Raw genomic sequence first — 19,114 nt, 5'->3', positions numbered from 1 at the left:
TTGTACAGGGCCTTCCTTGTGGCACAGGGGGTTGAGATGCAGCCTATGAAGCTGTCCATAGCCGCTGTGGCACGAGTTTGATCCCTGGCCAGGGAGCTACCCACATGGCACAGCAGACCTCTCTGGCTCACCCGCTCCTCCCCTCGTCAGTGTATTTCGGTCAATCTACCTGTTCTGTTTTCCACTCTGTCCCTGGTGAATCTTCTCCCCCTGCCCCCTGTACCTCTGGCCTGTACTGTTCTTGTATGAATCAATAAATAAATCTTTAAAAAAATATTGCACACCCAGTTAAACTTTGATTTCCTGTAAGCAACAAGGAATATTTATTATATAAGTATGTCCCAACAGGTAAATGTTGGCAACTATACATTTTAATTGGCAATCTAAAATATGGATCTAAGATCCATTTAAAGTTTTTTTTCCCTGCTGTGTAATAGCTATGAGCCCAGTTTTATCTTCTTCCAAATACAAATTCTCTTTTCAAAGTCTTTTTTTTTTTATAACCAAATTTTAAAAAATTTGTTCATTCCTGGCACTTGAAGTATTCCTTGATGATATCCTTGGCTTGAGAATGTTTGCCATAGTCTTTCACTACCACACAACTGCAACCAACACTTTTATCATTTTCCTCTTTCTGTCAATTTTACAGGGGCTTCCCATTCTCTTAGTTTCTTCTTAGTCATTAACCTTAATTGAATTGAGAAGCAGATCAATAGGCTCATCACTGTTGGATGTAAGTGTGCAAAGATGGGCTTGGTGCTTGTCTAAGTCTTTGATAGCTCATCACTTGCATGCTCTAGGTCATTGTGAATACAGGCAGTCTCTTCAGCACCTCTTGCAAAGCAGTATTAACAGCCATTACATCTCAGGCATCAATGCCTTGCTCCACCATGGGGGTGGAGCTTATTCTTGAATGTACCCCAGACCCACCCTGGGCAAACTGGGTGGTGGCAGGGAAGAGATTCAAAAAGTAATTTTTAATGGAGTAGTGTCAAATAGATTCATGACAATATGATATGTGGCTCCTGAATTTTGTGCTATGTATCTTTCAAAAAGAAAAAAAAAACAACACATTTTCTTGCTTAGCCAACATATCACCATCACATTTAACTAGATTAATAACTATTTAACACCCTCTAACATCTAGAACATGTTCAAATTTTTTCAGTTTTCCCAAAATTTCCTTCACATCTAGTTTGTTTAAACCAAGAGCCAAACCAGGATCACACATTGTTTTTTTGTTTTTTTAAAAGATTTATTTTATTTATACAAGAACTAGGGTATAGGCCAGAGATGTGGGGTGGGGGGGAGTGCAAGGATTCATCAGATACAGAGTGGGGAACAGAACAGGTAGACTGACTGAAATACACTGCTGAGGGGAGCAGTGAATGAGACAGGAGAGGTCTGCCTCGCCATGTGGGTTGCTCACGGCCTGCGGGGATGGAACCGGCGCTGCAGAGGCTGTGGACAGCTTCACAGCATTGCATTAACCAGGGAGGCCCCACACATTGTTTTTTTGTCCCCGATGTCTACATCAAGAATAGTCACTTTTTTCACAGCTTTGATTCTTGAAAAGACTAAGTCAGTTATTGTTTAGAACATTCCACCTTATGAATTTGTTAATATTTCCTTATGATGTTATCCCAGAAATTTCCTAAAGGTGTGGTTAAGGCCCATTAAAGTAAGATAAGACTTAAGACTGGATCAGGGTGGAGAAAATCTGATTCTAATATTTGTAATGTATATTATTTTCTTCTTGCAACTAGAAAGTAATCTGTCAGATGTTTTTGGAATCACAAACATGTATGCTCTCCATCAATTATTCACCTAGTGGTTCTTATGCCAACTGAACTTATTTGATTTACTAATTTAATTAGAGATTATTTTATTTTCATTTGGTAATCATATAGTACTTGCCTTTCCAATAATTTACTTCAAATTTTCCCTCATGAACGGGGTCTGTTTAGGTTACTAGAAAGCAGTAATTATCAAATTTTAAGTATGGAAGTGAGTTAAAATACATGCTTTGAATGGTAACAAATGAATTTTTCCTGGATTTTTCTTTCTTTGGTATCATCTTGGACTCAGACTTTCATAAATTCAATGTGTTTCAATAAACTACCACCAATAGAATGTGTTGTCCTAGAAACCACATGAAGAAAATTTATCAAGAAGGAAGTGATCAGTGATATCACTATTGATACTCTGTCAAGTAAGATTTGTTTATTTATTTTTAAAGATTTTATTTATTTATACAAACACTGGGGTACAGTCCAGAGGCATGGGAGTGTGAGAGCATTCACCTGAGACAGAGCAGGGAGCAGAACAGGCAGAAGGACCAAAATATACTGCTGAGGGGTGCAGCGGGCGAGACAGGAGAGGTCTGCCGCGTCGTGTGGGCGTCTCTCTGGCTGGCTGGGAATCAAACCGGTGCTGCAGAAGCTGTGGGCAGCTTCACAGAGCTACACTCAACCCACTGCGCCACTGGAGAGGCCCTGTCAAGTAAGATTTAGATTAAGAATCGGCAGTTTAGCAAATAGGAGTTACTTGTAATCGTTTTAAATGGAATTTATTCATTTTAAGGATTTTATTTTTTTTCAAAGATTTATTTATGCATCCAAGAACTGGTTTCAGGCCAAAGGTGTGTGGGGTGAGAGGATTCACCAGAGACAGAGTGGGGAACAGAACAGGCAGACTGACTGAAATACACTGCTGAGGGGAGCATCGGGTGAGACAGAAGAGGTCTGCTGTGCCACGTGGGTAGTTTCCTGGCAGGCCAGGATCGAACTTGTGCTGCAGAGGCTGCGGATAGCTTCATAATGCTTTGCTTAACCCCTTGAGCCACCAGGGAGGCCCCTATTTATTTATTTTTGCATAGAAAAACTGGGGTGTAGGTCAGAGATGCAGGGGCTAAGAGGATTCACCAGAGACAGAGTAGGTAGCAGTCAGGCGGATCTACTGAAATAAACTGCTAAGGGGAGCAGCAGGCAAGACAGGAGAGGTCTCCTGCTCCATATATGGATTAGCTCTCTCGCCGGGGATGGAACTTAGGCTATAGTGGTGATACTGCTGAGACTCAACCCCTGGGTCACCAGGGAGGCCCTATTTGTAATCTTGATCACAGCAGTTTTGAAGGAGTTATGGGGTCAAGTACCTTATAGAGTAAATCTAAGAAAGATTGGGGCTAGAGGTATTAGAGGGCAAGTCTAAGAAGGGATTTTCCTGCAAAATGCAGGTCCAGGCTAATGCCAAATGAAGTTAAATGTTACAAAGTAAGACAAATCTGCCAATATTTTCTAATATGATTTTCTACCTAGAAAATATAAGTCAGTTGATAACGTATTAGAAATAATAATACAATGCAATAAAGTACCAAAAAAAGATCTATGTGTAAATATTCCTAGTTTCCTGTACTCTAATCCACTAGTAATGGATTAGAAAAATCTCATATATTAAAATAAAGCTTATAATAACAATAAAAACTAAAATATCCAGAACCAGCTCTTGTGCTGGTCATCTATGACTTCCCAATTGCCAAATGCAGTAGTCAGTCTTTAGTCCTCTTCATATCATATGATTTACCATTATTATTATTATTATTGTTTTACCAGTATTATTTAACAAAGCATATCACTCATTTCTTTTAGGAACTTTTGTATCACTTGACTGCCAGAATATGTTTCTTGATTTTACTACCACCAAATAGACCACAAGTAAAAAAATATATAGGGCCTCCCTGGTGGCACAGGGGTTAAATTTCAGCACTATGAAAAGCTATATGTAGCATGAGTTCCATCCCCAGCCAGGGAGCTAACCCACATGGCACAGTAGACCTCTCCTGTCTTGCCTGCTGCTACCCACTCTATCTCTGGTGAATCCTCTCACCACCTGCACCTTTGGCCAATACCCCAGTTCTTGAATGCACAAATAAATGAGATAAATGAAATTAAAAATATATATATACTATAGAATGTGCATATATGTATATAGATATTCATTTATATCCATCATCACTCATAAGACAAATATACTATTTTTTCAGATCTAATACTGTTAATACATACAGTATTTTATTGATATGAATTTTGCCACTTGCAGTGTTTCCATGAATCCCCCAGGTGGCAGACAAATACAATTTCCACTTTGTGCTTCTTAAGAATGTTACTTATTTTTTTTGCAAATCAATTAGAAAGATTAATCAGAATACTAGAGTACAATCCAAATATATTTGCCATATGTCTAAGCAACTTATTTCTTATAACGTACATGAGAATTTTATTGGAAACACAAATGGTAATTGTTAAATTGCTGAGAATCTTTGTGATGAAGTTCTCTGGTAAATATTATCTATTACCCCTGATTCATCATCTTAAACATTTAAAAATATGTCTGCTGGTTATGAAAACTGATTTTGGTCTTTTTAATCTGTAAAGTATCAATTAAACATCACTGATAATACAGCAAAAGCTCAAAATCCAGTCAACTGCTTGGATTTTAAAAAATTCTTTGGAGATTTCTATAGTTATTTTTAAATTTAAATTCATGACAGTTAAAATTGGTCATGTGAGGGTGGGTATATGTTATACTTTATATAATATCACCACTTGCTATATAGCATACCCCACTTCTTTATCCTCACAGCTATATTTTACTAATGTTTCAGTTTCTTTTTTATATTTTGATCTATTTTACAAATAAGCTAACAGGTACATGACTTCAGCTACATAGCTGAAGGGATGAACAAATATTTTAAAAACTTGTGTGAGAAGGTCACAAATATATTTAGGAATTTATTTTTTAGGTATATATAACATGTTCAAGTAATGATTTCTTCATGTACACGATCAGACTGACTGGAATTCCTATTGACTCATCTTGAATTAAAATGTTAATTAAACACATCTTTTATATATTTCCTAAATTGAATCTGATGGTGCTGCTTGAGTTTAAATAATTTGAAACATAAAAGACTACAAATAATCAGTTTTTAAAATCTGGGCTTTGTTAGATTATATTCAAAATTCCCAATAGTTTTATAACTTTCTTTTTTTTTTTTTTTTTTTTTTTGTGTGTGTGTGTGTTTTTTAAGATTTATTTATTTATTTATTTATACAAGCACTGGGTACAGTCAGAAGTGCGGGAGGGTGAGAGAATTCACCAGAGCCAGAGCGGGGAGCAGAGCAGGCAGAAGGACCGCAGTACACTGCTGAGGGGAGCAGCAGGCGGCAGGAGAGGTCTGCGCGCCATGTGGGACCCTCCTCCGGTGGCCGGGATGCAGCCGGGGATCGAACCAGCACTGCAGAGGCTGCGGGCAGCTTCGCAACCCAGCGCTCAACCGCTGTGCCACTGGGGAGGCCCCTTTATAACTTTCTTAAATTAGTCAAAGCACTAGAACAATATTGTAGAAAACAGGGCGGGGAAAGTTATAATCTCACCACTTTGAAAAACAATTATTTTACACCACCCCTTTTTTTAATTCACTCATAAATATGTATTTTTTCCCTTTGTAGTAAACATTAGGTATATGCAATTTTGATTTACATGGAGGGCTATTTCTTGTTTTTAAAAATGTGGAGTCTATACTAACTGCTCTGACATAGACTTTAAACTCCCTCCATTGCCTTCTAAGAGAAGAGCAAAATGCTTTTGTTAGGGATAGATCCATGAGTCAGAATCTATCCAAGAGATAGACTTTACTCTGATGAATTAAATAATCCAGTAACATCTATCCTATTCAAAATATTGAAACTGAACGAGAGATGCCAGGAGAGAGAGACAGACACAGAGAGATACCATGTAGATACTGGTGTAACCAGATCCAGAATTACCTTGGTTCTGAAATTACTTAACAGTTTTAAATCATACACGTTACAGTTAACCCCCTTTTTTCCTGAAGTCTGAATGAACTTTTGGTCTTTGCAACCTAAGGTGTGACACAATCACATTTTGATGAATTATCAATTTGTTATCCCTTTCCCCTCTTTTTCTGTATCCCCTCACCTTTTCTGTAGGCTTGTTCGCCAAATGATTTCATTTGAAACAAATATTTCTTAAGAGTTTATTTTTTTAAAAGATTTATTTATTTATGTATATAAGAACAGGCCAGAGGTGTGTGTGGGGGGGGGGCGGTGAGAGGATTCACGAGATACAGAGTGGGGAACAGAACAGGCAGATTGACCAAAATACACTGCAGAAGGATGCAGCAGGCGAGTCAGGAGAGCGCAATGTGGGTAGCTCCCTGGACAGGGATCGAACTCTTGCTGTAGTGGCTGCAGATAGCTTCATAGGCTGCATCTTAACCCCCAAGCCACCAGAGAGGCCCTGAAACAGAAATAATTTTTTTTTAAATAATAAATTTTATTTTTATATTCCCCATACAATTGCAACCCCCCCATTTTGACCCCAATCCCTCCCCTCCCACCCCCCACCCCCAAAAAGTGTCTCTGGTTCATAGTTTTTTGTTGATTTTGATTTTCACTCAGAAATATTTTTTTAAAGCAGATTTTACCAACTCTGAAGACAACTTGATGTTGTATAAAAATAATGATTATTTTGGTACTTTGCCTCCACGGTTTCATTGCTATCCTTTATCCTGGGAATTATATGAAAGATATATTTATTTTCTAGAAGAAAAATCTACAATCTCCATAAATTTACATCACTTAAAATGCCATTTCTGTTTCCCAGACATGAATTTGGCCCACAAAAATCTCTCAGTAAAGTATGTATGCTTCATAATCTTTGATGTAATCATATCCTGCACAGTCGTCCAATTCTACCACTATATTCTGTGTGGTGACTTTCCTTCAAGGACTTCTAAATTCCTTGTATGAGGCAACAAATACTTAGACTCTACAATGGTCATTTAGTTGTTTACTAGTAAATACTACATGGAAGGATGGAATGTGCTATCTCTGGCACAAAGAGTTCTGCTCGAAGTTTAGGGAGAATAAAATGTCTTCATACATAAGTGACTTCAGAGAAAGCACTCGTGGAAAAGAGAGAAAGCAAAGTTCCCAAAAGTATGTATTTATTATCTCTGCTGCTTGGTTGAAACTCTTTGTCAAAGAGGATATTGCTTTGGATAAAATGGATATTTTAACAGTGTTAATTTTTCCAATCTATGAATGTGGAATATCTTTCTATTTCTTTGTATCTCTTTTTATTTCTCATAGCTAAATCTTACAATTTTCATTGAACATCCTTTGTAAATTCCTAGTGCTTCTTTTTTTTTTTTTTTAAAAGATTTATTTATTTATTTATACAAGCACTGGGTACAGTCAGAAGCGCGGGAGGGTGAGAGAATTCACCAGAGCCAGAGCAGGGAGCAGAACAGGCAGACTGACGAAGTACACTGCTGAGGGGAGCAGCGGGCGGCAGGAGAGTTCTGCGCGCCATGTGGGACCCTCTTCTGGTGGCTGGGGAGCAGCCGGGAATCGAACCAGCTGCGGGCAGCTTCGCAACCCAGCGCTCAACCTGCTTAATTCTTTTTTAATGTAAGTGGGATTGCTTTCTCGATTTCTTTCCTTTTAATTCATTGTTCACACATAGTAATGCAATACGCTTTTGTATATTTATTTTGTAGCCTGCCACTTTAGTGTGCTAATTGTTGTTTCTAAATAAGAAATAGTGGTGTTTTTAGGTTTTTCTGTGTGTATTATCTATTGTCATGTCATATGCAAATAGTGATAGTTTCATTTCTTTTCCAATTTGGATTCCTTTCATTCCTTTGTCTTGCTTGATTGCTTGAGCTAGGACTTTCAGTACTATGTTGAATACTGGTGTTAAGTAGTGGTCATCCTTGTTTTTGCTGACCTTTAAAAAAATAAGTTGATACAGTGATGCCTCACCCCTAAATGTGTCAGCATAAATCTTATAAGAACTAAAACAATCTCTTAAATAATCACAGTACATTGTCATCTTAAAGTTAACTGTAATTTTATAATATCATCTAATGTTCAGTTCATATTAAAATTTCTCCTATTGCTCTAATAAGATTAGTTTCATTATGTTTCTTTAGTGTCTCTTCATCTAGAAGTCTCTGCACTGTTTTTCATTCATAACATGATTTTTAATTTTTATTTATTTTTATCTATATCTTCTCAGCACTTTTATTTATTTTTATTATTTAATTTCTTACATTATTGTTCATTTTTGTACAGTAATTGGTTTCTCCACTAAGGTATAGTCTCCATAATTCTCCCACAAGCACATCGCCTGTGTGAACCATTATCAATCCCTGTGCTCTTCCCTCCCTTGTTCTTATTCCTCTTTTCCTCCCCCTCCCTTGCTGCACGCTTTATCTCTATGGTCAGCTTTCAAGTTTTGTCTTTTTCTTGACCTTTTACTTGGTTTCTCTGTATTCCTCATATGAGTGAAACCATCCGATAGTTATCTTTCACCTTTTGACTTACTTCGGTTAGCATAATCTCTTCCAATATGTGATTTTTAAAAAAGATTTATTTAGGGGCCTTCCTGGTGGTGCAGGTAGTTGAGCGCAGAGCTGTGAATTTGTCCGCAGCCTCTGCAGTGCCGATTCCATCCCTGCCAGCCTTGGAGCAACCCACATGGCACGGCAGACCTCTCCTGTCTTGCCGCTGCGCCCCTCAGTTGTGTATTTCTGTCAGTCTGCCTGTTCTGTTCCCTGCTCTGTCTCTAGTGAATCCTCACACTCTCCTGTGCATCTGGCCTGTACCCCAGCTCTTGTATAAATAAAATAAAATATTTAAAATAAAAAAATAAAGATTTATTTATTTATGCATACATAACCGGGGCACAGGCCAGAGGTGGGGGGTGGGGAGAGGATTCACCAGAGACAGAGTGGGGGACAGAACAAGCAGATATGCTGAAATACACTGCTGAGGGGAGCAGCAGGCCAGTCAGGAGAGGTCTGCTGTGCCATGTGGGTAGCTCTCTGGCCGGGGATCAACTCATGCGGTAGTGGCTGGGGATAGCTTCATAGGTTGTGTCTTAACCCCTTGTGTCACCAGGGAGGCCCCAATATGTGATTTTTTAAAAATCCAGACCAGTTGACTTTTCAAATATCCCACATTCTTGATTTGTCTTATTTTTCCTCATGATGTCAGGTGATTTGTACTTCCATTCTTGTTTCTTCTATAAGATGGAAATTAACTCTATAGTTAACTCTGTAGTTTATTATAATAACAGATGACATTGTGTCAATATATGCCATTACATCACACCAGGAGACATAGTTTCAGGTTGTCCCATGATCAGTGCTATGTTTGCTAACTTGATTGAGGTGGTCTGCTCAGGTTTTAAATTTCGCAAACTGACTATAAAGCAACTATAGTTATTGTGTTTAATGCAATTAAAGAGAAGTTAGAAGATAGACATGAAAAAATCAGGAAGTAAAAAGAAACTATGGAAGAAACTGTGAAAAGGAAGATAAGAAATTTAGAGGATAGAGTGAGAAGGTCCACACAACACCCAATTAGAATTTCAGAAGGCAATACTAAAATTGAGAAGAGGCAATTTTCAAAGATATTACCCCTGAGAATTTTCCAGTTTTGATGGTAGACATAAATCCTTGGCTCCAGTGTACTTGTGGATACATTAGAGTAAAACTATAGAACACCAAAGGAAAAGAGGACTTAAAATCAGCAAGAGAAAGAAGACAAATCATCTACAATTAATGATAATTAGACTTAATATTAATGTCTTGAAAACAATAATGGAAGCCACAAGACAGTGGAATGACCTGAGAAAAAACAATAATCAAACTAGAAATTTATAGTCAGTGAATGCACCCTTTAAGAATAAGGGCAAAGTAAGTTTCTCATCCTGTGTAAGAGAATAAAAGTACTGCTCAAGTCAGGTCTTTGTTGAGAGCATATGCTAAAATAGCCAGAGTAATCACTAAATGAAGAGAAAAATAAAAATCATGTAAACAAGTATAGGGGCAAAATGAATGAAAAAAATAGAACAAAAGTTTCAATCAGCTCAAAATAAAGGAAGAAAGGGGAATGTTAAACAAAACAAAAATGGCAGGACAATAGAAAACACAACATAAATTGATGGAGTCAAATCTAAATAAACCAATAATCTGATCACTTCCCTCCATTCTTACTGCCCCATCTTGTCTAAGTTATAATTATTTCTACCTGGATTATTGTTTTTGCCTTCTAACTAGCCCCTTCATTTGTACCCTTGATCCCCGTATTAATTCAAGTTCTTGAAGCAATCCATGCCAAGACGTAACAGAAACATCTCTATAAAAGGGGGCAGTACAGTGTTCCCTGCTGCACTTAGTGAGGGGCAGAACTGAACAGCCTGGTGAAACTATGTAACATGGAAGGCAGGTGGGCTCAGGAGAAAGACATGAGAGACTCGGGAAGAGAGACACATGGAGAAGAGCCTACTTGCTTCTTGGTCTTGGGTTTGAGTCAGGGACTTCAGGGACTTGGAGGAGAGATATGCAGAGACTCTTATAAAAGACATGTGGGTGAGAGAAACATGGGGAGGTTAACAATGGCAGCTGTTATCTTGATTTGTGCTTTGATTTTGCTCCTTTCACCCATACTTGCTGGGTCCCTTTTGCTCCCTTCTTATGGTGCCCCCAGCAAAGGGTGCTGTAGACTTGTGGCACCCTTTCTGTCTCAGTTTCCCTGCTCTGGGCCAAGCCTGTTTGTTGGGCATTTACCCATGAGGGGATGGGTAACTTTGTGTGTTTTATTGTGAAAATATATCCTTTCTTCTCTTCTTTCTCTATGCCCATTAATCCTATTAAAGTTCTTTTACACTGAATCGCTTTTGTTTTTGTGTGCACAGATGGTCAGATACCTTTGGTTTGGGGGTCCAAATGTGCCCTTCAGTCTTCCACTAACAAAGACAGGATTAAATGTACAAGAAAAATTTTATGGGAAACCCCCAGGGGGAAAAATGGGAGAGGAATTAGGAGAGACTCGGAGAGCTGTCAGAATATAATACAAATTTGACCCCAAAAGGGGAGAAGTTGGTTGGAGCAGTCTTAGGGTGCTATACAGGTTAAAAAAGTCCTTGTCTAAGGAGTCCTGTGATTCCTGGGAAGAGGCCTGCCTTAATAGCACTGCTGTGCTGCCTAGAGGAAAGAATTGCTTCAAATGCCACACTCGGGCCCTCAGTCAATAATGCTTCCTGTGGGAAGCATTGAGAATGCTTCCTAGTGGATACCATATCCCCTTTGGTCTATTTTCTATGCAGGTATCAGAGTTCTAGCCTGCTAAAATGCAGCCAGAGTATGTCACTCTACTGCTCAAAACTGTACAGTCGCTTCCCACTGAAGTCAGAATTAAACCAAACCCAGACGTGGGTTGTTCCACTACTGTAAAATCAGCAAAGTGAAAAGGAACAAGGGGGCTGAAGCCTCAAAAAGACCAGAAGTAAATGTCCTCTTCCAGTAGAGTTGCGCAGAAACAGCTTAATTCTCCCGGCAGTTATGTGTGACAATATGTTTGAGGTGTTCCCAACCAAAAAGGAGCTGATCTAAGCCTTGTTGTCCAGGAATCTGTAACATGGGCATTTACCACCATGTGACTGACCTCAGGTATCCCATCTCCAGACCCCTAGAGGTCAAACTGATACAGCAAGGTCCAAAGCCTCGGACACAATAAAAACAGGTCATCCCCATCAATAGAATTGTTAGCAAAACTTATCTAGTCAAACTGATATTGGATGGTCCACCACATAAGATATACATAAACACTTGTCAGGCAGGATAGTCCAAGAGTTCAGAGGTTATCTTTGGAATGTGCAGAATTTGAACTACCATGCCTGCTAAGTTAACCCTTCATGGCATATCCACCCCCAGCCCCATATGAAAAGGATACACATCAACAAAATAATATCCTTAAGAAATTTTATTTATTTAAAAAAATATTTATTTATGCATACAAGAACTGGGGTCCAAGCCAGAGATGCAGGGACGGGGTGGGGGTGGAGGTGGAGAAATCACCAGAGACAGAGTGGGGAACAGAACAGGTAGACTGACTGAAACACACTGTTGAGAGGAGCAGCAGGCAAGACAGGAGGGGTCTGATACGCCATGTGGGTTAACTCCCTGGCCAGGGAAAAACTGGTGCTGCAGTGGCTGCGGATAGCTTCATAGTGCTGAGACTTTAACCCCTTGCGCCACCAGGGAGGCCCTCCTTACGAAATTTTAAACCTAGATCTAATCACAGGGACCATAAGATATATCCAGATTGATTGACATTTGCAAAACAATTGTTCTGACTTTCTATGTTATGAAAGACCAGGAAAAAAAAAATGATGAGGAGCTATTCTAGATTAAAGGACAGCAAAGAGATGACACAACAAAATAGAATGTGTGACTCTTTTCCTCAGCTGCACTGGAATGAAAGTTCTTCATCCAAGGAGGCTAAGATTTTGTTGCGGTGAGACCCTCACTTCATCCTGAGGCTAGTACTGCGCCTTGCAGGCACTGTGGTCCTAGTCTCATAAGCTCACCCCTATCTGTTCAGTTCTTATCCTGCTTTAAAAAGAAGTAATAGTCATGGAGGGTAAAATCAATGCCTTCATAAAGCAACAGATATAAATGTTGAAACTTTCTGGCCTGACTTGTTAGTAATCCTGCTCAATGGCAACACTGGGCATCTCATAAGCAATGTAGGCGGTGAACCTGCGCGGGCAACAGGCAGCCCAGTGCTGTACCTGCCCCCTCCATCCCTGTTGCCCCACCTGGAAAGGAGGAAGTGGAAGCAAAAAGAAGAATCCGAGGAGTGTGATGATAACATGGGCTTTGGTCTTTTTGACTGAATCTCTTTTGTGTCCTGTTCAATGAAAAGCTGAGTTCCAAAAAAAATAAAGTGTGTGATCCATCATCATGGGCTGTTCTTGATCAAAACAAAACAAAATGCAACAGGTATAAAAGACATTGGCATAATTGGGGACATTTGAATACAAATTGTATAGTAGATAACAATGTTGGATCCACATTCATGAATTGGATCCTGAATATCACAAAGACTCACTTGATGAAAATTGTGCAAACTCCTTTGTGTCCCCTTTCTGACTATGCCTTTGACTTTGAGCTTTGTCCTTGTCTGGTAATCCAATTTCAGCAAGAATTCTACTGGGTAAGTTTATGAAAAATCTTCCACTGTAAATATCTGGTCGCTCTTGATAGCTTATCAAATTCCTCACCCTCTGTATCTTATCACCCTGGCCTGCCTTCAGCAAGAATCCTGTCAAGTTTATTTAGCCAAAATCTCCCTAGCCTTGATGTTTCTTTTTGGTAAGTTTCTATCCATGCACCCTCCCCTGCTCCTTCCTTATAAATTCCCATTGTGTTTATTGGAGTTGGAATTGAACTCAATCTCTCTTCCCTCCTACAAAACCCCGCTTGTAGTCGTTTCTCTGAGAACAATTTTCCTTAGGGTCTGTAACAAGTATCATGAATAATTATTTTTATTTACCAAGTGCAATAATTATATTATGACATAAGAAAATATCCTTGTTCTTAGAAGTACAGGCTGAAATATTTAGGAATGCAGTATAATGAAGTCTGCCACTAACTTGTAACTAATTTAGTTGTAAAACTTGTAAACAATTTAAAAATAATTACAATTATATACATATTATATGTGTACTTGTAAATATATATATACATACACAACACATACATATACACACGTATGTGTACATATAGATTTATGCAAGGGGAGAGAGATAGCAAGAGAGAAAGCAGAAGCATGTGTGGAAAAATACTAACAATTGAATATAGAATAAGTTCTTAAAAGTTTTTAAGTTTTACAAAATAAAAATTTGGAAAAAATAATTCTATAAACCTTGTGTGGGGTGAAAGGGAGTATTAGAGTAAGAATTTTTCTAGGAAGGCAAATACTGGCTCTCCCTACCTTTGATGTTTATTTTTATTGTGGAAAAAGCATATAACTTTATATTTATCATCTTAACCATTTTTAAGCATGCATTTCAACAATGTTAAGTATATTCATTGTGTGCAACAGACCTCTTCTAGAATGTTTTCTTCTTGCAAAACTGAAACTCTATACCCACTAAACACTAACTTCTCTCTCTTACCTTTTTCATACCTCTTGACAACCACCTTTCTACTTTGTTTCTATGATTTTGAGTGCCTTAGATACCTGCTACAAATTGAATCATACAGTATTTGTCCTTTTGTGACTAGCTTATTCACTAAACATAATGTCCTTGAGGTTTATCATTTTATGTAGCATAATAAAGGATTACTGTTTTTTAAAGTTTCATAATATTCCTATACATCTATGTGTATACCACATTTTCTTTATTCATCCATGGATGGACATTTGGATTGCCTCTGCCTCTTGGCTACTGTGAATAATGCTGCAATGAACAAGGATATATAAATATCTCTCCAAGATCTATCTTTGAAATCTTTTGGCTATATTCTCAGAAGTGGGATTATTGGATTTGAATTTTTTGAGAAAGATCCATTTATTTTTCATAACGGCTACACCATTTTTCATTCCTACCAACAGTGCACAAGAGTTCCAATATCTCCCCTTCCTCACTAATACTTATGTTTTCTTCTTTTGACAGTGACCACCCTAATAGATGTGGCTTTGATTTGTGTGTCTCTTATGTAATGTTAAGTATCTTTTCAGATGCTCATTGGCTATTTGTAAATCTTCTTCGAAGAAATGTCTATCAAGGTTCTGCCCATTTTAAAAATTGTGTTATTTGGTTTTATTGCTATTGAGTTATAAGAGTTCTTTATATATTTTGGATATTAATCTCTTATCAGATAGGTGATTTGGAAATATTTTCTCTCTTAAAATTGACTTTTTGGGGCCTCCTTGGTGGTGCAAAGGGTTAAGCACAGCACTGTGAAGATAACTGCAGCCTCTGCAGCATGAGTTTGAGCCCCTGCTGGCCAAGGAGCTACCCACATGGTGCAGCAGGCCTCTGCTGTCTTGCCCGCTGCTCCCCTCTGCAGTGTATTTCAGTCAGTCTGCCTGTTCTGTTCCCCACTTTGTCTCTGGTGAATCCTCTCACCCCCCCACACTTCTGGCCTATACCCTAGTTCTTGTATGCATAAATAAATAAATCTTAAAAAATAGAATAAAATTGGGCCTCCCCAGTGGCGCAGCGGTTGAGCGCTGGGTTGCGAAGCTGCCCGCAGCCTCTGCAGCGCCGGTTTGATCCCCAGCTGCTCCCCGGCCACCGGAGGAGGGTCCCACATGGCGCGCAGACCTCTCCTGCCGCCCGCTGCTCCCCTCAGCAGTGTACTTCGGTCCTTCTGCCTGCTCTGCTCCATGCTCTGGCTCTGATGAATTCTCTCACCCTCCCGCGCTTCTGACTGTTCCCAGTGCTTGTATGAATGTATGTATAAATCAATCAATCAATCAATAAATCTTTAAAAAAAAAATTGACTTTCACAATGTTGATACACAGAAGTTTGAAAGTTTCACAATTACCTTTTTTTTATTTTTTATTTTTTGTTTAAGATTTGTTTATTTATGCATATAAGAGAGGCCAGAGATGCTAGGGTGAGAGGATTCACCAGAGACAGAGTGGGGAACAGAACAGGCAGATTGACTGAAATACACTGCTGAGGGGAGCAGAGGGCAAGACAGGAGAGGTCTGCTGTGCCATGTGGGTGGCTCTCTGGCCAGGATCGAACTTATGCTGCAGTGGCTGTAGATAGCTTCATAGGTTGCGATGCTTAACCCCTTGCGCCACCAAGGAGGCCCCCTTTTTTATTTTTATATTTATTTATGCATACAAGAACTGGGGTACAGGCCAGAGGTGTGGAGTGTGAGAAGATTCACTAGAGACAAAGTGGGGAGCAGAACAGGCAGATCTATTGAAATACACTGCTGAGGGGAGCAGCAGGCAAAACAGGAGAGGTCTACTGCGCCATATGGGTTAGCTCCCAGGCCAGGGATGGAACTCACATTGCAGTGGCTGGTGATAGCTTGATAGCCCTGAGACTTTAAGCCCTGTGCCACCAGGGAGACCCCCATTCTTCTACACTTTATAAATGTATAGAAGGAAAAAAATCTGAGCAACTCTAATGGTACTGAGTAAGTGTTAATATAGAAAAGTCAATTGGATAGAAAGAACAATAACAATAAGAAGAATTTATTAGTTAATTTGCATTCCAAAACAAACTATAATATGTGGGCTCTTGCTTAGAATTAACATTGCAAACAAACTCACTTGCCACATACTATGCTGAGTTTTTCTGGGGTTGGGAGAAAATAGAAGAATGTCTTTGGTAATATGATAGTGGGAGACGGTACAAAACAAGAGATGTTTGGATTAATTTAATTAATGTCCTGTTGAATTTAAGAATATGGTGTCCTACATACGCACAAACATAGTTCAGTAGCAGATTTAAGGAAGCACTATTAGACTGCACCTGTTGGAGTCTTCAGTGAATCCAGTCCTTGTTTAAGGCTTCCAGTTGGAGCTGGCAGTTGTTCTAGGGATTAAATTATTTAAAGCCCTCAGCTGGCTAGTGCAGGCCAGCAGTTTAGAAAACACTTAGTCTATTTTTTAAAACCTGTTCCTAAGTTTGCTTTGCTTAGTTTGTAAGACTACTTGTACCACCCACCTGCCACATTCTGGAATCTTTTTGTCAGAGGGGGTAAATTTATCCAAGAGAAAAAAGACTTTAAGGAATATCTATACTTTAATACAATATACTTATTTTGAGCATAATTTGTCACAAATCATGTTTTGTTACACAACTAAAAACATATTGCTTAAATGTATTTTCAATGGAGATGTACCAAATTACTTATTTCAATAGCATCTTTCAAAGTTTTATGTTTTGTTATAGTTACAGAGGCTTTTGGTAACAAACAGTAGGTGGGCCTTTTCGATAGGAACTTTTTAAAAGGCAGCTCCATGTATATTTAGTAACTTGATAGCCCATTACTGTAAATTTAACTTCTTTTTTTTTAATTAATTTATTTATTTATACAAGCACTGGGTACAGTCAGAAGCATGGGAGGGTGAGAGAATTCACCAGAGCCAGAGCAGGGAGCAGAACAGGCAGACAGACGAAATACACTGCTGAGGGGAGCAGCGGGCGGCAGAAGTCTGCGTGCCATGTGGGACCCTCGCTGGAGGCCAGGGATCAAACCGGTGCTGCAGAGGCTGCAGGCAGTTCGCAGCCCAGTGCTCAACGGCTGGGCCACCAGGGGAGGCCCAAATTTAACTTCTTTTTAGAAAACTAGCATTACTTTATAAGTCACACTGTGCCTTGAAGTGACCTAACAAGAAGTCTGGATAAAACCCTCTGTGTAACTTTGAAGCAGAGGATTTATTAGTCATATCTACTTATATGTAATTAACCATTAGAGGGCTAACATATATTTTTCACTGACAAAACCTGCAAACATCTATCACCTTACTAGGGATTTTTAGTTTAGTTTAGGTCTCATCATCTGATCATTTTAATTTAGTAAAATGCATGATAGATTAAATTAATATGTTTCTAGGGGGAGAAAATAAGTATATTTCTGATATCATTCACTGCCTGAAGTTCTTTCTGGATGCTTCTAAATATAAAACTGTTATTTTTCCAAATTGTGGGACATGAAGCAAAATGACTATGGTGAGCATATATTCTCACTTCCTAGAATTTATATGCAGAATTTTTAAACAAACAAAACCCTATGAAATAAGAATAAGGTGTGGAATGTAAAAGTCTAAAACTTTTAGGTTAAAGGTCTCAAGATCTCTTATTTGTAAAACTAATAAATTTTTTTTCTTACTTATCCTCTCTAAGACTTTTTATTGCTTTATTATTAGGAGCTTATTTTGGGCATGACAAGATGAAGACAAACATTTTAGGTATGTAGTTGAGGAAGAACAGTTTAGGACAAACTGCTTCTTAACCAGAGAAAACAGTGGTTGACCTATTCTTGTGTGATGTCTTACTTGGCTGCCATAGAAAAGTGGACAAGGATTTCAAGCTAAATGGAGGTAATTCTTTGGTGAGTCAACTTGGGCAAATGAAACCGAACCTAAATATTTAAACCAGCTATATTATTGTGATTATTATTTAGCCAATTTTGCCATCAGGCAAAATTTCACAATATTTCCAATTTGGTTGCTTTAAAAATGTTATCATTGGCCAAAACTCTTAAGAAATGTCTCTATTCCAACATTTAGACCACCTCCCTCTCCCAGTCTCTTTCATATATCAGTAGGCTCCCTAGAGATTCGGCATTCATTCCTTTAGCCTTCAGCTGTCACCACCTGCTCTACTCTCTAGAGCAGCTCCTCCACCCCATCCCACCTAAGTCTGGTTTGGGTCTGACCCAGTTTCTTTAACATCCCTGCTTCCTTTCTGTCTTTGAAAATAAGTATGAAGGCTGTTTATATATTAAGAGAACAAAGTACTCGGATCAACCTACAATCCAGCTGTCTCTGCCTTTGTTATAAACATATCCTTTATGAGAGATTCATCGACTTTCTTGTGGCCGACTTCCCCCTAGAATCTGCAATAATAAAAATGGTGTGTTTATTGAACTTGAAACTCTTTTGCTTTTTCAGCTCATACCACTTTCCTTAGAGTATGTTTATTCCATACACAACGATTGTTGGCATGAATGGCTGTGGCACCCAGAAGGGCCATTGAATGGTGTTAAAAGGGAGTAAATGCTCATCATTGGGCTCTCCTGACCTTATAGTGACTAACCTGGTCACTGCAGGCATCTGAGTTTTCCCTTCCTACCTTAGATCTCTCTTAACTAAATGCTTATCAAGATCAACCAACCATGCCAATAAATTTCTCATGTGTACTATTGAAAGAGTACAGAAGAGTATGTGTTGGAGCCTTGACGTTCTATATCTTAGATGAGCAAGCATGACCCTCTCCACATGATTTTTATTTTATTTTTTTTTAATAGAGGCATGTTTATTTATTTGTTTGTTTGTTTGTTTGTTTTTTGTTTATACATGCACTGGGTACAGTCAGAAGCACGGGAGGGTGAGAGAATTCACCAGAGCCAGAGCGGGGAGCAGAGCAGGCAGAAGGACCGAAGTACACTGCTGAGGGGAGCAGCGGGCAGCAGGAGAGGTCTGCGCGCCATGTGGGACCCTCCTCCAGTGGCCGGGGAGCAGCCGGGGATAGAAC

General features: G+C 38.9%; 1 long non-coding RNA gene and 1 pseudogene across 1 annotated transcript in view; one reads left to right on the top strand and one right to left on the bottom strand.

The window, feature by feature from the left end:
- LOC119254540 (uncharacterized) overlaps window positions 1-19,114 on the top strand; it is a 39,149-nt gene that overhangs the window by 6,399 nt on the left and 13,636 nt on the right. Inside the window, exon 3 of the long non-coding RNA XR_005127300.1 lies at window positions 17,785-17,969. This is a non-coding gene — a long non-coding RNA (uncharacterized LOC119254540). The remainder of the gene's footprint in view (window positions 1-17,784; window positions 17,970-19,114) is intronic.
- Window positions 524-892, bottom strand: LOC119254539 (40S ribosomal protein S12-like; annotated as a pseudogene).

This window comes from Talpa occidentalis, unplaced genomic scaffold, assembly GCF_014898055.3.
Source record: "Talpa occidentalis isolate TD23 unplaced genomic scaffold, MPIMG_talOcc4v2.1 talOcc4.3, whole genome shotgun sequence".
Lineage (NCBI taxonomy): Eukaryota > Metazoa > Chordata > Mammalia > Eulipotyphla > Talpidae > Talpa > Talpa occidentalis.
The sequence above is the reverse complement of the archived record's forward strand: the minus strand, read 5'-3'. Positions and strand labels throughout refer to the sequence as shown.